Raw genomic sequence first — 21,892 nt, 5'->3', positions numbered from 1 at the left:
TAGCTCTGGTTGGCACCCAGCACCCTCTCTTCCCGGTCGGTGCGCTTAGGGCCTTGGGGCTCACCTCAGGCCGGAGGGGCAACTGGATCATCCCCGGCGTTCTCTGCATCATAGAACAAAGAACAATACAGCACAGGAACAGACCCTTTGGCCCTCCAAGCCTACGCCGATCACGTGTCCTATCAGGACCAACCGCCTGTATCGTTCTATACCCCATCTGTTCATGTGCCTATCCAGATAAATCTTAAAGGTCGCTAACGTATCTGCCTCAACAACCTCACTTGTAAGTTCATTCCAGGCCACCACCACCCTATGTGTAAAAAACTTTCCTCACACATCTCTGCTGAACCTTTCCCCCCTCACCTTGAACTTGTGCCCCCTTGTAATTGTCATTTCCGCCCTGGAAAAAAGCCTCTAACTGTTCACCCTACCTATACCCCTAATAATTTTATAAACTTCTATCAGGTTGCCCCTCAGCCTCCGTCTCTCTCGGGAGAACAATCCCAGTTTATTCAATCTCTCCTCATAGCTAATACACGCCATCCCAGGCAACATCCAGGTAAACCTTTTCTGTACTCTCTCCAAAGCCTCCACATCCTTCTGGGAGTGCGGTGAACTGCATGGACACAGTATTCCACATGTGGCCTAACCAACGCTCTATATAACTGTAACATAATTTTCGAGCTTTTATACTCGATACCCCGTCCTATGAAGGCAAGCATGCCATATGCTTTCTTTACCACCATTTCCACCTGTGCTGCCACTTTTAAGGATCTGTGGACTTGCACTCCCATACCTCTCTGTGTCTCTATGTTCCTGATGGTTCGACCATTTATTTAAAGCTTCCACCTGAATTGGTTCTACCAAAATGCATTTGTCTGGATTAAATTCCATCTGCCATTTCTCTGCCCAATTTTGCAGCCTATCTATATCCTGTTGTAATCTCTGACAATCTTCATCACTATCCGCAACTCCTGCAATCTTAGTATCATTCGCAAACTTGCTAATCAGACCCGCCATGTTTTCTTCCAAGTCATTTATACCTATTACAAAGAGCAGAGGTCCCAATACTGATCCCTGCAGAGCACCATTAGTTACAGACCTCCATTCAGAAACACACTCTTCCACTGCCATCCTTTGTCTTCTATGGCCAAACCAGTTCTGAATCCATCCAGCTGGTTCACCCCATGTGATTTAATCTTTTGCACCAGCCTGCCATGAGGGACCTTATCAAATGCTTTACTAAAGTCCATGTAGACAACATCCTCAACCCTTCCCTCATCAATCACTTTTGTCACCTATTCAAAAAATGTAATTAAATCAGTGAGACATGACCTCCCTCGTACAAAACCATGCTGTACATCGTGAAAAAGACCATTCACTTCCAAATGTGCACAGATGCTCCTATCTCTGAGAACCTTTTCCAACAATTTCACTATCACTGACATGACCTGGCTATGCCAGCCCTGGCGGCAGGTTAGCACTGTTGGGGTTTCATGTTGTATGGGCAGCACGGTCGCACAGTGGTTAGCACAGTTGCTTCATAGCTCCAGGGTACCCAGGTTCGATTCCCGGCTTTGGTCACTGTCTATGTGGAGTCTGCACGTTCTCCTCTGGTCTGCGTGGGTTTCCTTCGGGTGCTCCGGTTTCCTCCCACAGTCCAAATACGCAGTAGGTGGATTGGCCATGCTAAAATTGCCCTTAGTGTCCAAAACAGGTGAGGTGGGTTACTGGGTTACAGAGATAGGGTGCAGGTGTGGGCTTAAATAGGGTGCTCTTTCCAAGAGCCGTTGCAGACTCGATGGGCCATATGGCCTCCTTCTGCACTGTAAATCCTATGATTCTATGATTCTATGACTGAGACACATCCCCCAGTAACAGGGTTCATGCTGCCGAGACCCTCAGCCATGGCTGTCACTGATTGAGCAATGTTTTGGACATCGCCACTCATGCTGCTGAGGGCATGCTCCGGACTCTCCACTGTGGTTGCCACCCTAGCAATATTGCCCGTGTCATTTCCTGCACCTGTAGCCTCTGGGACTCCTCCAATCGGCTATGGTCCTGCTGGAGTGTCGCTGACATCCCCCTCTGAATAATTGGGACCCAGCTGGGTCTTGGGATTTACTAGACATCCGACTGCTGTCCCCCAGATGTTCCTGCCTCCACCTGATGTGCTTCTGCAACTGTATGATGCTCACCAGATTGTGCCCCAGACGCCTGTCCACCACTTTCGCCACCGAGGCATGTGTCTCTGCGCTGGTGGAGGGTGGGGTTAATAGCTTAGACGTCTTGATGGTGGCCTCCTCGAAGCTCTCCTCCGAGGTGTTCTCTTGAGTGGCAAGGAAGGCAGGCATACCGGATGGGCCGGCACTATCGGATTGAGGTTCTGCGGGAGAATGGACATGTGGTCAGTGAGAGGGAAGGATCATTTTGTCTGACATGAACAACTCACGTGTGACAGTTCATCTGTGTGGGGGCCTGTGGATCCTCGCCTCTGCGGTGCAGACCAATCTCGTTGTCGGTGACCGATCTGTCCTCGACCACACCCGCAACCTCCAGGGCCCGTCATCGAAGAGGGAGAGGAGTCTGATGTCTGGCACCTTGCCACCTGTCTGGGCCCTTTCCTGTCCGTTGTGGGAAAACTCCTCCTGCAGGGTCAGAGAGCTGCACGCTTGATGTATTGCTGGGGTTGGGAGGTGGGGGGGGGGGCGGTGTGGGGCGTGGGGGGCTATGTCAGGGCTCAGACGTGTGGAGTGGTGCTGAGGTGGCAGGTAGGACCGCTTCCAGGCGGTCGATGCCAACTCACCCGTGTGGCCCGGTGGAGATCGTTTAGCTTCTTACGGCACTGGGTAGCGGTTCTCCTGGTAATGCTTCCCGTGCTGGCGGCTGCTGCCACTGCCTCCCGGGTGACATGGCAGACCCTCCAACCCCCTCAGAGGAAAAGGGTATCCCATCTGGACTACATTATGTCCAACAATCGGGCCAGGTCTGCATCACCGAATTGTGGGGCTGGGCTGGTCTGCGTGGTGATATGGCTGCGTGCTGTGTGGGGTTTAAAAGCTTCACCCCTCATTAGCGGGGAGTTGCGGAGTGGGGAGCGGCCAGGCGAATCAGCTGGTGGGACAGTCTTTTCTGGCATGAAGCTCGTGGGGCATCATTAAGTGCCCTAATTAACGTTAGATACTGGTGAAGGCCCCGCCGATCGGCCGTCGGAAACAAAAGAGCAGTGCGGCGCAACATGACCGGTGATGCTGGGAGATCCCAGTTCCGGTACCTGCCCGACTCGCCATTCCTCACGAGATCTAATTCGATCTCGCTTTACGTTGCAATGTGAATCCCTCCCACTGTGGGCAGGATCACTTTCTGGAAAAATCTGCATATTAGAGTGAGACAGCTCATCTAATATGCATTCCTGAGATCTAACCAAGGCGTGGAATCTAACTCCCTCGCCTTACCAAACGTGGGCGAGCGCAGTTCAATGCTGGTTCTCCCAAATGGGGTCCACATAGAACGGCACTCGTGGGGGTCTCCCAGGCCATTGAAGGCCCCCAGATGCATGCGCTCTGGGTAGGATGGGATTTGGAGCTCACTCAGGCCACACCCTAGACCCAAGGAGTAGCCTGGGTGCCATTGGGCCGCTAACACCCGCAAGGGAGATACCAGAACACCGCAGCATGTCTGATTTCCTCCCACCTACCGCTGGTGTATCTCTTGGGCAATGGGCAGAATAGGGTGGCAACATGCCACCTGTGACACCCGGAAGACTGCTTCAGAGGATGGACACGAAAGTGGACCCAGGTCGCAGGGCGGGAAAGGCAGCAGGCCACCTCCATATCTAATGTATCACCTGGGGATCCCACTAGAAGGGCACGTAAGGTTGGAAAGTTAGACACCAGTTAAGTTGGCACGGGTGAAGCACATAGGTTAGCCTTAGAGGCTGGGGCACAATACCTGTATATATCACAATAAACACCTGTTCACCAACTGCTTCGGTCCTCTGTCTGAAGGGTGTGAGGGCTGGGCTGGGCCTGGAGCAGGGGATGTGCCGGGGTGAGGGGGTTGGGTTAGGGGGTGCTGGGACATGGGTGTTGGAGGCGAACATGGGTCAGTCCCCTTGGGCAGTCAGAGGCCACCCCTGAGGCAGGATGGGGCCAGATATGTGGGGGCACCATGTGGTAGAGCCTATCCGCTGAGTGACCCACCAATGCACACCGCCCTGGAAGGTCCTTTCCGAGCAGCTCCAGCTCGTGCAGCCTCAGAGCATCCATCAGGGCTGCGGTGGCCAGGCAGATGTCAACCACTCCTGTCTTGATAACATTTTCTGCAAGGGGTAAAGACCTGTTAGCATGGTGAGTATTCCGCTTCCCAACCAGGTCCAACAGGCTGCACGATGGCCCTGCTTGAACTGCAGCCCCTGCCCGCCCCCCCCTCCCACATGATCCTCCCCCTCACTCCCCCACCTCCCATCCCCACCCTCACTCTTGGCCATTTCCCCTGATACTTTGCCTCCACACCTCATTCCTGGCCCCATCAGTGCCTGCTTCCGGGTAGCCTCTGACCCCACCACCTGTCCCTGCTAGCAGCGATATGGTTGGCTGGTTCTACCCATGCCAGCAGTACTTTCTGTGGCCCCTGCCCTGTGCCCTCCTGTTGATCTACTGTGGGGGTCCTTTTTGGGTGGGCCGTGATATACCCCACTGACAGGGTGGTGGCAGGTTGTGTGTGTGGGGGGTGGGGGGGGGGGTGGAGGGATGGACACAGTCTGCCACCGTCCGACGCCATGCTTGATGGCGTGCGTGCAGGAAAGGCCCACGGATGGGTTCAGTCAGGGTGGTGGGAACCAGTTGGAACCGTAGCTGTGGCATGCAATGAGTCCTTTTTGCTGCGCACCGGTGGTGCCTACTTGTCTGGGGGCAGCATAGATGGGGGCAGGGCTGCAGTGGGAAGGCAGGGCTTGGTGACAGCTGGTGGACCTGTGGCTAGCTGATGGTCTCACTGGCAAGGTGTCTGATGTGGGAAGGGCAGTGTGCCAGTCTGAGTGCCGATGCCCAAGGTACATGTGTCCATTGTTTGGGGCGAGCTCTGTGGCTCTCCTGTAATGGGGCAATGCCTCGGATGGGTGCACTGGCATGTGTCAACAACTGGTGTGCCACAGGCTGCACTAGGCCATGCCCATCCCCTTTCTGTAGCGGCAATGGCAGTCTATGCCCAGACACCCCGGTCCCAGGGGGACACCTCAATCACTAGGCCCGTGCCTTGATCACCCCTCCAGCCCCTGGAAGATATCCCCCGGGCAGCGGCACAACTGTCAGCTCACCGTTGCACCTTTGGTAACTTGGCTCACCTCCTCTCTCCCTCATCGACCACGGCGCCTGCTTCTCGATTTTAAATACCACGTGTGAACCACGCCATCGTCACTTTCACCTGGTGGAGGCGGATCATCGTGGGAGGCCAGAGAATACCAGGTCAGGCCCAGTGATGATATGCTAATGGCCATTACTGCACAATTTGCATGTCCACACCGCCATGGGCCATGGAATACATTCACGCACTATTGGGGCATTGGATCATGCCATTCCACTGGGAACCCGGTGCCGACCTTGATTGTTGACTGACGCACAATTCTCCGACCAGTCACAATTCCCGATTCCGACGTCACTGGATGGAGAATCCCACCCCTTGACTTTGGTGGGACTGGGGAATTCTGCTGGGGGAGGGGCAATAATGTTCCACCACCCACTGAGTCTGTAAGCATGAACGAGGTTACATTATATTTGAGATTCTATAAATTTGCTGACAATAGCTCCTTAGCTCTTGTATATGCAACCGTCAACAGTCATTTTTGCAGCACATTTTCCATTTTTTAAAGGAAAGTCAATTTTAAAGGGTCCTCATTGAATGAAGTTCATACTTCAAAAATATAACTTAACGTGTCTTTATTGGACATGATATTACATTCTGATCTCTGAATGGTAATTACCAAACTGAGCTACTTAATGAACACACAGCAGAAAAAGAATGCTGGAGCCACAATATTTTATTATTGAAAGCTGCACTTCCAGTGCTAGACAGCAATTTGGGAATTCTATTGTTTTATAATCTCAGATTATTGGCGTTTACCACATAGAAACAAAGATTTATGTCTCCTTGACTGCCTCACTCCCACCATAGCCATATGCGAAGCATCACATTTAATATGTACATGTATCTATATACATGATAAACCAAGCATGTCAAAAACTCATGCAGCTTCTGCAATCCTTAAACCTGCTGCTTCCCCATTTCAAGAAGCATTTTCACTGCAGGATCATTTCCCATGACTTAATTAACACAGACGTGAAGCATTTCTTTCAGTATTAATATGAGAATCTCAAAAGGTTTCTCTGCCAGAGTAATTGCCGCAGAATTATTATTGGGCAATGATTAAAAAGAATGCCAGATGTCGCTCAATGACCATCTGCGGGAAGCACAGTTCACCCACTTACTTTCAGGTATATGGCACCATGGGTGAGATCACACGATACTAGATACTGACACCTCGGAATTTTAATAGGTCAAACATGCAGAGTGTAACTCGAACTGAATTCTCCCGAGGACTTGTCAGCAATGATGCACAATTTCATTGCTACCTAGTTCCAACTCTTGTCAGTGAAAACAAAGTCAGGCTGTTCAAAAACTAATTGCTTAGGTACATTCTATTGTGTATTATTCTAGTGTTCAAAAAGGCAAATTAATAAAAATGCTTATTTCAATAACTGTGCTCATTTGTGGAGATGTCGAAGTTGGGCTGGGATGGGCACAGTAAGAAGTCTTACAACACCGGCTCAAAGTGGAGAGGATCTCCAAGAAGATCGCGCACATAGACACTTTAACCTGGTGTTGTAAGACTTCTTACTGTAGACATTGGTAACAGCAGCAGATTAGTTTTAATTAAGAATAAATTTCTTGCTTTAATTTAACATTTCAAAGGTAAGATCACATTGTCTTTTGGGAACAAAGAACCTGAGGTGCATTTATGAACGCATTTGCTCCATATTAAGATTAAAAATCACCCCAAACTATTACCTATGTGAAATGGGTTCTGTCAGTTTCATTTCAGTTCTCAGCCGACATATATCCTTGTCTTGAACTGGGCATCAAGTACATGCGATTACTTTGAGAGGCGTATTTGGAGAATGAGAAATTTCACTTGTACTTTGTGTGTGTGTGAGGGCACAAACCTGACACTGAAGTAATGGTACATTGGTTGGATAAAGGGTACATGATATTTTACAGAGAGACAAAAAATGTTCCGAATTCAAGCTATGTTGGCTACAAGTAGCGGACTATTCCAGCCTTCAGGATTTGATCACAGTCTTAAATCTAAGTGTCACAAAGGTTATTCAAGTCATTTGTTTGCTTCTGCTATGTTTATAATACTACAGTGATTTCCGAAAGACCAGGGGCGTCATTCTCCGACCCCCCCAGCGGGTCGGAGAATGGCCGTTGGCCGCCGTGAATCCCGCCCCCGCCGGTTGCCGAAGTCTCCGGTACCGGAGATTGGGCGGGGGCGGGAATCGGGCCGCGCCGGTTGCGGGCCCCCCGCCCGATTCTCCGGCCCGGATGGGCCAAAGTCCCGCCAATAAATTGCCTGTCCCGCCGGCGTAAATTAGAGTTGCTATTTACCGGCGGGACAAGGCGGCGCGGGCGGGCTCCGGGGTCCTGGGGGGGGGCGCGGGGTGATCTGGTCCTGGGGGGGGTGCCCCCACGGTGGCCTGGCCCGCGATCGGGGCCCACCGATCCGTGGGCGGGCCTGTGCCGTGGGGGCACTCTTTCCCTTCTGCCTCCGCCACGGTCTCCACCATGGTGGAGGCGGAAGAGACTCTCCCCACTGCGCATGCGCGGGAAACTGTCAGCGGCCGCTGACACTCCGGCGCATGTGCCCCCCCGATATATCATTTCCGCGCCAGCTGGCGGGGCAACAAAGGCCGTTTCCGCCAGCTGGCGGGGTGGAAATCCCTCCGGCGCCGGCCTAGCCCCTCAATGTTGGGGCTCGGCCCCCAAAGATGCGGAGCATTCCGCACCTTTGGGGCGGCGCGATGCCCGTCTGATTGGCGCTGTTTTGGGCGCCAGTTGGCGGACATCGCGCCGTTGGGGGAGAATTTCGCCCATGGTGTTAGGTAATTTGGACATTCTGAATTCTCCCTCAGTGTACACAAACAGGCAATGGAGTGTGGCGACGAGAGGATTTTCACAGTAACTTCATTGCTATGTTAATGTAAGCCTACTTGTGACACTAATAAAGATTATTATTATTCTTTCCCCCTTTTGTAAAGTATTCCTTTCTCCACTCTATGCTGGAATATGAATTTTTCTTTCTTTGCTTCCTGTCCTATATTGTAGGTGCTGAGACCTGATTGAGGTACTGGACATAGTTCACCCCCAGATTCTCAGGAGAGAATTATTTCAGTCAGTCTGTGCAGTGAGTGCAAAGCATATATGACATATATGTCGTTAATGGAGACAGGCACTAATGTAAGTTTGAATTTGTGCATCTCAAGTTATATTTGATGAAGTGTCTGACTTCATTATGGGCGGGATTCACTGCAATCGGCGAATTGGCCCGACACTGGCGCCAGGAACAGTGCGAACCACTCCGCCGTCGGGCCAACCGGAAGTTGCGGAATTCTCCGCACTTCCAGGGGCTAGGCCGGTGCCGGAGGGGTTGGCGCCGCGCCAGCAGGCGCTGAAGGGACTGCGTGAGTTAGCGCATACGCAGAACCGCCAGCGTGGTTTAGCGCTTGCGCAGACCGGCCGGCGTATTCTGCTGCATGCGCAGGGGGGGTCTTCTCCACGCCAGCCATGGCGGAGTCCTACAGGGCCGGCGTGGAAGGAAGGAGTGCCCCCACGGCACAGGAACGCCCGCAGATTGGTGGGCCCCGATCGCGGGCCAGGCCACCGTGCCCCCCCCCTCCCCAGGAGCCGGATCCCCCCCTGCACCCCCCCCCCCCCCCCCCCCCCCGAGGACTGCACCAGCCAGCCTCCCAGCCAGGTCCCGCCGTGTGGGACCATGTCCAATCCACACCGGAGGGACTGCACAGAAAACGGCGGCCGCTCGGCCCATCGGGGCCCGGAGAATTGCCGGGGTTCCGCTGCCAATGGCCCCCGACCGGCATGGCATGATCCCTGCCCCCGCCCAAAAACCGGGGCCGGTGAATACGGTAGCCGGCGTAGGAGCGGCAGGGCGGGATTCGCGCCGCCCCCGGGATTCACCGACCCGGCGGGGGGGGGGGTCGGAGAATCCCGCCCATTGTCTTACAAATTATATTTTTCAGTTTGACTGTGTTATTTACTACAAATATGGGTGCTAATGTTTCTAATGCAACTGAAATTGCCTTTTAGTCATTATATCACTCACCTTACTTTTCTCTATATTGTATGCTTTGTTATATGTCAACTTATGCTGTGGATTTCAAAATGAAAAGAGTCAAAATGATTAGCCATGGCCTTCATGTATTAATAATTTGCTTAACACACTAGTAATTTAAAAATCTTCAAACTGTCTCCTCAAAATATCCTTAAGAAAGTCTTGTCTCATCTTTAAACTCTCCACCATTTTGAACAGAGCAAAGATTATGGACTTGAATCCCTCATGCATTTTCTGCAATTCACCTTTCTATTGCTCTCTTGCAATGCTAACCTTAGCAGATGTTGTTAGCCCATAAATCTGTATGACCTATTGTGCCTTCTACCTTTGTGGCTATTTCTGGAAGACGTTTAGACAAATTCCGACCTCTAATTATTCCGGACTCTGTCTCAACAGGTTTCTCCATATTTTCCATAGAGATACATTTTCTTTTTAAAACCTTCTTACGGTTTAAAGTTCCAGTTCTATATTTCATTTAGTCAGCCCCAGAGGCCTAAGCTACAAAGCTTGCTCTCCTAAAATGTTATGCACTTCCATATTGTTATTTGTGACCTTGTTCCTTATATAACCGTAAAACACATCCAACGACACCTTTTTATCTTAATTGATCCCTTTGCTGTTTTTCCCACCTCCCTGTTCACCTCAAACACCATTCTTCACATCTCATAAGCAACCACAGCCCTCAGCTCATCTATTAGCACCAGCATTTTACCTTTGTTCTATGTGGGCATCGGTGACTGGGCCAGCATTTGTTGCCCATCCCTAATTGTCCTTGAACTGAGTGGGTTGCTGAGCCATTTCAGTGGAGGGCATTTAAGAGTCACATGTAGGCCAGACCAGGTAAGGATGGCAGATTTCCTATCCTGGAGGACGTTAGTGAACCAGATTTTATGACAATCGGCAATGATTTCATGGTCAACATTAGACTTCTAATTCCAGATTTTTATTGAATTCAAATTCCACCATCTGCCATGGTGGGATTAGAACTCGAGTCCGCAGAGCATTACACTGGGTCACTAGATTATTAATCCAGTGACAATGTCACTGCACCACCACCTCTGATTGCTAAATTTGCATCAACTAATTATTTGTAGCCCCCTCACCTATTTATATTCGACTCAATGGACTGCCAGAAGAGAACAACAGCAAACTTGTTATTTACTCCATATGACCACAATCAGCTCCTCAGTTTGTCTTGTCAACCATACTCCATGTATCTCATCACTCTTCACGGGAATATAATTTTGGACAGCGGCCTTTGTTCACTTTCTGTTCATTTCCTCACCTTTACATTTACCCACCCCCACCCCAGCGCCCCCGATAACTGCTACTCATCCCAATCCTTGTGCAATGTGATGTATCTGCCTTACACTCACAGAATGCATTGAATGAAATAAAATGTTCTTACAGACAATAATAGGTCTTCCCTTCTTCCATTGCAGAAGTTAGCACAGCACACAAGGGAGAGGGAGAGGAAGAGGAGTGGTGGTGGGCGTTTACAAATAGTGCAGCTGACACCATCAGAGGAAGAGGCCATGGAGAACAGTGAAGCCTATGGATTCGATGGAATGCAGCCATTCATCGTGGAAATCATGGCAGCTTGACCTACTTAATCAGGGGGAGGCCCATTGGTGATCATTTAAGTGCCTGAAGAGCATTTGATTCCATCGGGCCTCCTCCACAAAGGTGAGACACCCATCAGCCCTACAAAATCCAGCTGTCAGTGTCCCTGACCAACTGGGACGGAAAGATTGAGATATTCCAGCTGCCTGGTGCCAGGATTAAATATCTCTGATCCACATCTCATGCCTGTATTGACTTGATCTTAGCAATGAGAGAGATGTGAACATCATAATTAGGGGCTGGTTTAGCACAGTGGGCTAAACAGCTGGCTTGTAATGCGGAGCAAGACCAGCAGAGCGGGTTCAATTCCCGTACCGGCCGCCCCGAACAGGCGCCGGAATGTGGTGACTAGGGGCTTTTCACAGTAACTTCATTGAAGCCTACTTGTGACAATAAGCTATTATTATCATTATTAATTGTGCTCAGAACAAATTCACCTCTTCTCTCCCCCTGGCCATTCACAATTCCAGTGAGGAGCTGATTCCTTCTGAGGGTGCACAGTCGGGGGAAATATGTTTACCAGGCATCAACACAGATAAGCACACTTTGTTGGGTTCTGTTTGGGGAGTCACATGCAGTCCACAATTGAGTTTGAGAAGAGAGTGGTGGCTGAGACAGCTGTGAAAAGTCTGTGTCCGAGGGCGAAACCTCTTTCCAAGCTCAGCTCAGCTGGACATAGATGCTGAATCCTGGAGGGAGTGGCTATGGGGGGAAATCTTAGAGGGACAGTGAAACATTTGTGAGGTATTGGAAGTCCTACCATGTATGCTCACCACAATAGCAGAGGGGAAGGATGAGACAATGCCTACCCTGAAGTGTGGTAAGAGTGATAGGACACTGGTCCAGGAGAGGGAAATTGACAAAAGAGGACATGGAAGTGGTGACTCCACTCAAAGCACTTCAACTTGCCATTCGCCGCCCCCCCCACCCCCGCGCACCCCCCACCCCCCCACCTCCCCCCGATATCTTGTTTAGCACACTGCGCTAAATTGCTGGCTTTTAAAGCAGACCAAGGCAGGCCAGCAGCACGGTTCGATTCCCGTACCAGCCTCCCCGAACAGGCGCTGGAATGTGGCGACTAGGGGCTTTTCACAGTAATTTCATTTGAAGTCTACTTGTGACAATAAGCGATTTTCATTTCATTCATTTCATTTCATTTCATGTCTGATATGCTGCCTCATTCCCTGATGGCTTGAGATTTCAGCTTTGGTGGGTCCCTCATTCGTTCCAACACATGCTGGTCATCATCCAAGAGCAAATTGACAGTCAAAACAGTGACTGGAGCAGCCAGCTTCTACCTCTGCAAAGACATTGTACCACCCAGGAACAGTGGGCTAAAGAACAGAAAAAAATAATGTCCACACATCGTGTTCGTGCAAATGACGGTATTACATTTCCTTTTTTAATATTAATTTGCATCTCTTTCCCATGTTGCTCGCCAGCTAGTCATTTCAGATGCTTGTGAATCATAAAATCCCTACAGTGCAGAAGGAGGCCATTCGGTCCTTCGAGTCTGCACCCAACCTTGTACTCGTAGTCCATAATATTCTAGTCTCTGGAGTGTGTGAACATGACTACATGAAATGATATGGATGTGCAATGGATGAATGGTTAGTTACCGGAATGCTTTGTATCAGTGAAGGGAAGGGGGTGGGGGTTCAGCATTGCAGGAGTCCAGGGCATGTGATAAGTTAGTTTGATTCAGTGTGAGTGCCTAACTAAACCTTCAAGTTATTAGAGAATCCTTGGCATCTTGAATAACAATATGAGCAACTGGTGAGATATTTGGGTGCCTCGTTTTCATTTTTCTTAACTTCCTCTTCCCTCCATTGAAATCTTCATTGGATGATGTGTGGAATTCTGTTTCTGTTCCACACCTAGTGCTCCCGATGGTACTATGTTGTGCAGAATGCTGCACTCACGATTATTCCAGAGGAACTGGAAAGGTGCATCCAGATAGTCTAGCCACACCTGAAGCATGTCTTGAGCATGTTGATTTCTTGCTCAACAACACAACTGTAGTTCATATGACAGTTGATGTAGTATACTTGGAGAGGGTTTCCTCAAAGATGTCATCAGCTAGTGCTGCAGTCTGAGAGCTTCATGATAATTCACAGGGGTCTGGCATGGCCCTGCATGAATATTTTCTTGTGGATGCAGTCCAGCTGAACATTGATGAAATGGAATTCCTTACAGTTGATGACAGATACCTCTGGACGTCCTGTAGCTCTGCCAATAGCCACATATGCAAACTTTATTACCTGTTGTACTTATGAGAAGTGAATCTGAATGGCTGCTGACTCTGAATGTTGCCACAAATGTTACGACACCCTGGATTAGTGGACGGTCAATTCCTGCCCCACTTGACCCAAAGTCGCAACATAATTGAATTAACCTATAATTCTTAGAAAAATACCGAAAGGCTTTGACCCTTGGCTGCCCAATAATAAAGTCACCAGGTTTGTATGTTTAAACACAAGTACTGTTTATTTATAAAAAGAACTATAATGGAATATGCAGCAAAACAACTAATATCTCATTCCTAATTCTCTATTTTAACTTGCCCCCACCCTTTACACACAAACACAGAGGGGAAGAAAGGGGGTAAAAACAAATAAGTAAAAGAGAAAAATAATCTTTGTTTCAAATGGGTGTTTTCAACATCTTGCCGCTCTTTAGACTTTGCTTTCAGTTTGAGATTTTTACTGTAGATTCATTCAGGCCTCTGGAGTTGCATGAATACAGCACTCACAGCCTTTCCAGAGAGAGAGGGAGAGCTGGTCTTTGCTTGCTGCTTGTGATAGTTTGCCTGTAGATTCATTCATTCAGGTTCTCTGAAGTTTCAGGAATACAGCACTCAGCCTTTCTGGAGAGAGAGAGAAAAGTAGGTCCTTGTCTTTCTGTGTCTAGCACTCAACTGTTCCCTCAGGTCTATGAGAACCCTCCCACACAGATAGGATCCAATCACCACCTGTTACCAGACAGAGAACAGCCTTTTGGCCAATTCATTGGCCACCAGCCAATCAAATTGAGTCCCACTCCATCTCTCTCTCTCTCTCTGGTGGGGAAAATTCTGAAGCTCCTGTTCAAACTAGGAGAGACTAGCAGAGTGCTCACTCCTGTAACGTTTGGGTTCCTAATTCTCTCTGCAGCTTGACTTAAAGATACATGCCCATTAATCACCCATGGATCAAAAATGATAATGGCAAAATAAAAGAAAGGGGAAGTGAGGGAATAAATAGGAAGGGCCCTTACTCAGAGGAAGTTGACATAACTCTCAGTCCAAGCAAACTGTTCATCTGGCACTTACTTGGTGGATGCTTATGCAATTATGAGCAGCCAACTGGGATATCCCCTCTGTCTACAGTTGTCTCCTCAAAGGAACTACAAGCATGTAATGTTTGAGACAGTGGTGGCGTTCACAATTTGAGGTAATGCATGATGAACAGGTCCATCAGGGAGTAACTAACTTTTCCTCAAGGAGGCTGCAGATGCTTGGCACCACTTAACATTACTATCTCAGCATCTGGAAGGAGTGCTCTTCTGAGAGATCAGAGGGTTTCTCTCTGGGTACTTGCTAAATGAGTAATTGATTCAAGGCTCCCAAAGCCTCTATTTATTCTCTCTGAATTGTCCAGCTCTCTGTTGCCTACATCGAGCTTCCTCCATGTATTCACGTGCTCTTCAGATATTCATTGCCCTCCTCGATCAATGCCCAATATAAAGCAACCATGATGCCTCCCTGATCTTCTTTGTGTGAGGAGCTCCAAACTGTACAAATACACCTCTTCCAACAATTGCTGTCACCAGAGGGAACTGGAAAAGCAGTTGTAAGTACTGAACATTTACTAATATCATGATCCTGAAATGCAACTATGCCCATGAAGTGTGATCAGTTTTGCCTCTGATTTAATGCCAACATTCCTGAACACCAGCAAACCAATGCCGGAACTATTGCGCCTTGGAGTGGCAACCAATGTCAGGCTGGGGGTTGAGCCTTGTAATAATAATAATAATAATCTTTATTGTCACAAGTAGGCTTACATTACGTACTGAAGTTACTGTAAAAAAAACCTAGTCGCCACATTCCGGCGTCTATTCGGGTACACGGAGGGAGAATTCAGAATGTCCAAATTACCTATCAACACATCTTTCGGGACTTCTGGGAGAAACCAGAGCAGCCGGAGGAAACCCACACGCACACGGAGAATGTGCAGGCTCTGCACAGACAGTGACCCAAGCCGTGAATCGAACATTGGACCTTGGCAGTGTGAAGCAACTGTGCTACCGTGCCGTCCGTGGAGGCGGGTCGGGCAACTTGGTGGGATTGGGCCTTGTTGGTGTTGTCAGGCTTTGGAGGGTGGGTTGGTTAGGGCCTGGAGGGAGGGATGTTGGATCTTGGGTGAGGAGATGAGATGGGTTGGCCTGGGAGGCAGTGGGGATCGGTTTGGACCTTGGAAGGGGAACCGGCACCTCGGAGGTTTGGGGTTGTGGGGGTTCAGGTTGGGCCTATGGGGTGGGGGGGAATGTGGGGGGCAATACGTTTGGGTCGGGCGTTGGTGGTGAGTAGGGTCAAGTCACCTCAGGTTGACTCAGGTAGGGCCTATGGGGTGGGGGGAGTGTGGAGGGGGGGGGGCAATACCTTTGGGTCAGGCGTTGGTGGTGGGTCGGGCCTAATTGGGGGTGGTGGTTGGGGGTGGAAGCGGATCTGTGGAGGTGGGGGGTGCCCTGGGAGGAGGTAGTTGGGAAGGGGTGGATGGAGGTTCCTGTGTGTCAGGGGTTTGGCGAATACTCTGGGGATTTGTGGGTATGGGGTAGTCCTGTGAGGAGTGGTGTAGATCTTTGCAGAAGTTAAAAGAGGTTGTAATTTTCTAACCTTTTCTGGGTAACCATTAATGTGATCCAGTCGGAACCATCCAAGATTTGCAATTTAAATCATATTTCTATATGTTTCACAGGGCAGGGCAATGGCCCAGAGAAAGTTTGCGCTTCCAGGAAATTGCTGGGCAAATCTTACCTGGAGCCTTCGTACAGGATTCCACAGTACATCTTTGGGGACCCCCAAATTCTGAAGCACTTCAAATCGCAGTGAAAATGTCTTTAAAATTGCATCATTTAAAGATCATGATCAATAACTGCTTCCCTAGCAGGTCCTGTGGTGCAGTAAGAAGTTTCCTGAATCTTCTGCCCGCACAGTGAGCAAGGAAGGAGGTGGAAAGGCAGGAAAGTTAGGTGGCTTGACATTGGGCCTGATGTTTAACATTTTCCACCTCCACCAGTTGTAAGTTCTGGCTCAGGGGAACCATGGTTGACTTGCCCATTCCACCTCCACTTGAGGCCCTTAATTGCCAATTAGCAACCACTTAAGAGCCTATTCCTGCTTCCGCTAAAATTTCTAAAGTTCTAGGTCGGTCTGTATGATTGGTTAAACTGTGGAAGCTGCATGTCAACTGTGGGGGGAGGGCGGATGCAGTCCCTTCCACAGCGATAATATGCACATTATTGAGGGAATAGAAAAGAGACAGGGATGGCTGCTAACAGCCACCATCTTGCCCTTGCTGACTAGCTTTCATGGCCCCTCTTGTGACAGTCGAGGAGTATTCTACCTAAGATCTTCCCGATTATTTGAGGTTGTAAGCTACCAGACAAGGTTTTGTCAATATCTAAAGTAGGACTCGCTGTTTGGGATGTCTAATTATAGTATCAACAATGTTCCTTGCTTTCACTACCTTCGGTATACGAGAGAGACTATCACTTAGGGGGCTATATTATCCTTAACTGCAGCTAAATCATTCTTATTCTGAGAGCCGGGTATGGGGAAGTCATCCTCCAGTAGCCTCAGATGTGAGAATATGATGAGCCTTAGTTAAATGTCACACTTATTTATGAAAATAGACACGAATCTGTATGGTAAAATATATACGCAATTTATTTAAAGAATAAGGGTAATACAAGTTTTTAGTAAACGATACAGTTCGGCAAATACAGGATATAGATGAGTTAGCCTTTGAATTCCCTAACTATATAATTACTCAAGCTATGAACAATTCATACTTACAACGGCTAGTAGTCTCGGAATTCAATACTCAACCAACAGCAGAACTCTACAAGTCGAGATAAAGGCAGCGGCTTGATCAGGTAAACGCTCAGCAATCTTCTAAACAGCTCTTAAAGCAATTGCCTCCGCAGCTTTTTGCTTAAACTTTTATAGGATTTTTACTTAGGGAGTTCTAGGGAGGTTTTAGCAGACCTCTGCTTCTGAAGATACTAGATTAACACCACAACAGCCATTTCTAGACAAACAGAAGCCTCCCGTAGTTGGCAAGACCACGAGACAAGGCCACTAGACAAGGCCACTAGACTAATCAGCTCACTGCAACTGGGCATCTACAAAGGTAATGTCTGCAGTACTTGTTGAAAGACATTGGGCGGGATTCTCCCCTACCTGACGGGGCGGGGGAGTCCCGGTGGGATGGAGTGGCGTGAACCACTCCGGCGTCGGGCTGCCCCAAAGGCGCGGAATCCTCTGCACCTTTAGGGGCTAGGCCCGCACCTTTAGAGGCTAGGTCTGCCTCAGAGTGGTTGCCGCCCCACCGGCTGGCGTGGAAGGCCTTTGGCGCCATGCTAGCCAGGGCCGAAGGGACTCCGGCGTGAGTCCGCGCATGCGTGGGAGTGTCAGCAGCTGCTGACGTCATCCCCGCACATGCGCAGGGGGGGGTTCACCTATGCGTCGGCCATGGCAGAGGCTGATGGTCGGCGCGTAGGAAAAGAGTGCCCCCATGGCACAGGTCCGCCCGCGGATCGGTGGGCCCCGATCGCGGGCCAGGCCACCGTGGGGGCACCCCCCAGGGTCAGATCACCCCGCGCCTCCCCCCCAGGACCCCGGAGCCTGCCCACGCCGCCAGGTCCCGCCGGTAAGGAACATGGTTCAATTTACGCCGGCGGGACTGGCATAGAAGCAGTGGGACATCGGCCCATCATGGGCCGGAGAACCTCTGAGTGGGGGCCGGCTGACCGGCGCGAGTCCCGCCCCCGCCGAATCTCTGGTGCCGGAGAATTCGGCGGCCGGCGGTGACCTGGCGGGGGGTCGGAGAATCCCGCCCATTATTGCGATAAGTAGCATCAATTTTATGGTTTACAAGAAATACATGGCTTCATCAGTTTTTAATATAGAGTTAATACACTTCATCAGTTTTTAATATAGAGTTAACACATGATTTAATATAAAGTCAGTTCTGATGAGTAGCGTGGATACCGCCACACTCTCTCCTTGGAAAGCCACTCCGTGAGACCCTCCTCAACCGCACTTATCTTTTTCCTGAGTATCTCTGTGCTGTCAAGTGCAAGAGTTGCCAGCCTGATTGGTCAGTAGCAGTAGGCAGGTGGGAACTTACACTCCGGGGTCATCAGTCAGGAGGAAGGCCCACCGCTGTCCTGATGGGTTGGATTTGGTTTTTTGATTTCTGACATTTTTACTTACTTCCCCAGTTGGGTCAAAATTCCCTCATCATATTGTTCCATTACTGCTGTTCTTGAAGTAGTAATTATACGGAATCTGATTTATCAGGAGGTGAAAAGTTCCGAAGTTCAAACTGTGCTTCATTTTGTATTATTTAGCATTATAATCAGTTTGGTTGGCAGTATATACCCCTATGCTGTAGTTTGCACAAAAGTCTCTTCCAAGAAACTTCCGGTTGCGGCTGTGCCTGGGTAGGTCGGACGTTCGGCAGCTCCCGCCGTGAACGGACTTTTGGGCCCTCTTGAGGATCCGCAGCGGCACTTGGACGACGATTCCCGGTGTAGGAAGGCAGCAGGTGGGTTCCCCCAGCATTGCATGGAGTGGACCAGGAGTGGAGCAGTCAAAAAAGTGATCTTGGAGAAGAGAGGAGAACGGGCGCGAAAAAGCAAGATGGCGGCGGGCAGAGACCAGGCAGCATGGGCGCAATGGTCGCGGGAGCAGCAGGAGTTCCTGAAAAGCTGCTTTGTGGAGCTGAAAGCAGAAATGCTGGCCCCAATGAAAGCGTCGATTGAGAGGCTGGTGGAGACCCAGAAGGCTCAAGGGACGGCGATTAGAGAGGTGCAGCAGAAAGCTTCTGAAAACGAGGACGAGATCCTGGGCCTGGCGTGAAAGTGGAGGCGCACGAGACGCTGCATAAAAAGTGGCAGGAAAAGTTTGAGGACCTGGAGAACAGGTCGAGGAGGAAGAATCTCTGGATTCTGGGTCTCCCTGAAGGTGTGGACATCGGGACATATGTAGCCACGATGCTGAATACGCTAATGGGTGCGAGAGCCTTCCCGAGGCCCCTGGAGCTGGATGGGGCTCACAGAGTCCTGGCAAGGAGGCCTAAGGCAAATGAGCCGCCAATGGCCGTAGTGGTGAGGTTTCACCACTTCACGGACAGAGAGTGCGTCCTGAGATGAGCGAAGAAAGAACGGAGCAGCAGGTGGGTGAATATGGAGATCTGCATCTACCAAGACTGGAGCGCAGAGCTGGCCAAGAAGAGGGCAGGATTCAACCGGGCCAAGGCGGTTCTCCACTGAAAAGGGGTGAACAAAGAACAAAGAACAAAGAAATGTACAGCACAGAAACAGGCCCTTTGGCCCTCCAAACCCTTGCCGACCATGCTGCCCGACTAAACTACAATCTTCTACACTTCCTGGGTCCGTATACCTCTATTCCCATCCTATTCATGTATTTGTCAAGATGCCCCTTAAATGTCACTATCGTCCCTGCTTCCACCACCTCCTCCGGTAGCGAGTTCCAGGCACCCACTACCCTCTGCGTAAAAAACGTGCCTCGTACATCTACTCTAAACCTTGCCCCTCTCACCTTAAACCTATGCCCCCTAGTAATTGACCCCTCTACCCTGGGGAAAAGCCTCTGACTATCCACTCTCTATGCCCCTCATAATTTTGTAGACCTCTATCAGGTCTCCCCTCAACCTCCATCGTTCCAGTGAGAACAAACCGAGTTTATTCAACCGCTCCTCATAGCTAATGCCCTCCATACCAGGCAACGTTCTGGTAAATCTCTTCTGCACCCTCTCTAAAGCCTCCACATCCTTCTGGTAGTGTGGCGACCAGAATTGAACACTATACTCCAAGTGTGGCCTAACTAAGGTTCTATACAGCTGCAACATGACTTGCCAATTCTTATACTCAATGCCCCGGCCAATGAAGGCAAGCATGCCATATGCCTTCTTGACTACCTTCTCCACCTGTGTTGCCCCTTTCAATGACCTGTGGACCTGTACTCCTAGATCTCTTTGACTTTCAATACTCTTGAGGGTTCTACCATTCACTGTATATTCCCTACCTGCATTAGACCTTCCAAAATGCATTACCTCACATTTGTCCGGATTAAACTCCATCTGCCATCTCTCCGCCCAAGTCTCCAAACAATCTAAATCCTGCTGTATCCTCTGACAGGCCTCATCGCTATCCACAATTCCACCAACCTTTGTGTCGTCTGCAAACTTACTAATCAGACCAGTTACATTTTCCTGAAGCTCAGATTGTTGCAGCCAGCGCGACTGTGGGTCACTTTTCAGGACCGCCACCATTATTTTGATACGCCAGAGGAGACGTGGACCTTTATTCAGAACGAAAAATTGGACTCGAACTAATGGTTTGCTGTGGGTTTTGGGAAATCTGGGGAGTGGGAAGGGGTGATTGGATATAAAATGTGTGTTTTAATGGGCATGGGTACTGTTTTGGCGGGGCCGCCCCTCGCGTTCGAAGGGGGGAGGGGGGGCAGGGGGCCCTGGGTCGTTGGGAATTGGGGAGAGACTGCAGGAGAAAGGAGCTGCACCACAGGGGGCGGGGCCGGCCCAGGTAGAAAATCGCGGGCTTTCTCCCACGCTAAAGAAGGGGGGGCGTGGCCCGACGGGAGGGGAGGAGCCGGAGGGGTGTCCGTACTGGAAGGGGGAAGGGGGGACTTTGACGGGGAATCTAAACGGGGGATCGTTGGCAGAGGCGGGTGCGGCTGGGGTCAGTAGGAGTCAGCTGACTTACGGGAGTGCAATGGGGGGAGCAAGGGGGCTGGACAGTTTTCTAGCCGGGGGCAGGGGGGGGGGGGGGAAACTGGGTTGCTGCTGCATTGACCGAAAGGGAGCTGGAGGTAAGAGGGAGAGTCGGAGCGGGGGTCCTCCGCCTGGGGGTCTAGAGAGTGCGGGAGGCGTGGGCACATGGCTGGCCTAAGAAAGGAGATGGTTAGTCGGGGGGGGGGCAGTCCCCCAATCCGGCTGATCACATGGAACGCGAGGGGTCTGAACGGACCGGTCAAGAGGGCCTGGGTGTTCACGCACTTAAAGGGACTGAGGGCAGACGTTGCTATGTTGCAGGAGACGCACTTGAAAGTGGTGGATCAGATCAGGCTGAGAAAAGGATGGGTGGGGCAATTCTTTCATTCGGGGCTGGATGCGAAGAATAGAGGGGTTGCAATCCTGGTGAGTAAGCAGGTGTTGTTCGAGGCGCTGAAAATTGTGGCTGATAATGGGGGACGATACGTGATGGTGAGTGGTAGGCTGCAGGGGACCCGGGTGGTGCTGGCGAATGTGTATGCCCCAAATTGGGACGATGCAGGGTTTATGAAACCCATGTTGAGTCAGATCCCGGATCTGGAAGCAGGGAGCCTGATAATGGGGAGGGGACTTTAATACGGTACTGGACCCGGCACTGGACCGATCCAGGTCAAGGACAGGTAAGAGGCCAGTTGCTGTCAAGGTTCTGAGGGGGTTTATGGATCAGATGGGGGGAGTGGATCCGTGGAGGTTTGGTAGGCCGGCGGCCAGAGAGTTCTCTTTTTTTCTCCCACGTGCATAAGACCTATTCACGGATAGACTTCCTTGTGGTGAGCAGGGC

At 50.3% G+C, this 21,892-nt stretch overlaps 1 long non-coding RNA gene across 1 annotated transcript; it reads left to right on the top strand.

Moving 5' to 3' along the window:
- Positions 1 to 6,439: 6,439 nt before the first annotated feature.
- LOC140407809 (uncharacterized) lies at positions 6,440 to 11,306 on the top strand. Its single transcript, XR_011939818.1, has 3 exons — positions 6,440 to 6,491; positions 8,383 to 8,514; positions 10,849 to 11,306. It is a non-coding gene; the product is annotated as an uncharacterized lncRNA (long non-coding RNA).
- Positions 11,307 to 21,892: the final 10,586 nt, after the last annotated feature.

Source organism: Scyliorhinus torazame, chromosome 2 (genome assembly GCF_047496885.1).
Source record: "Scyliorhinus torazame isolate Kashiwa2021f chromosome 2, sScyTor2.1, whole genome shotgun sequence".
NCBI lineage: Eukaryota > Metazoa > Chordata > Chondrichthyes > Carcharhiniformes > Scyliorhinidae > Scyliorhinus > Scyliorhinus torazame.
This window is presented reverse-complemented; position numbering and strand designations above follow the sequence as displayed.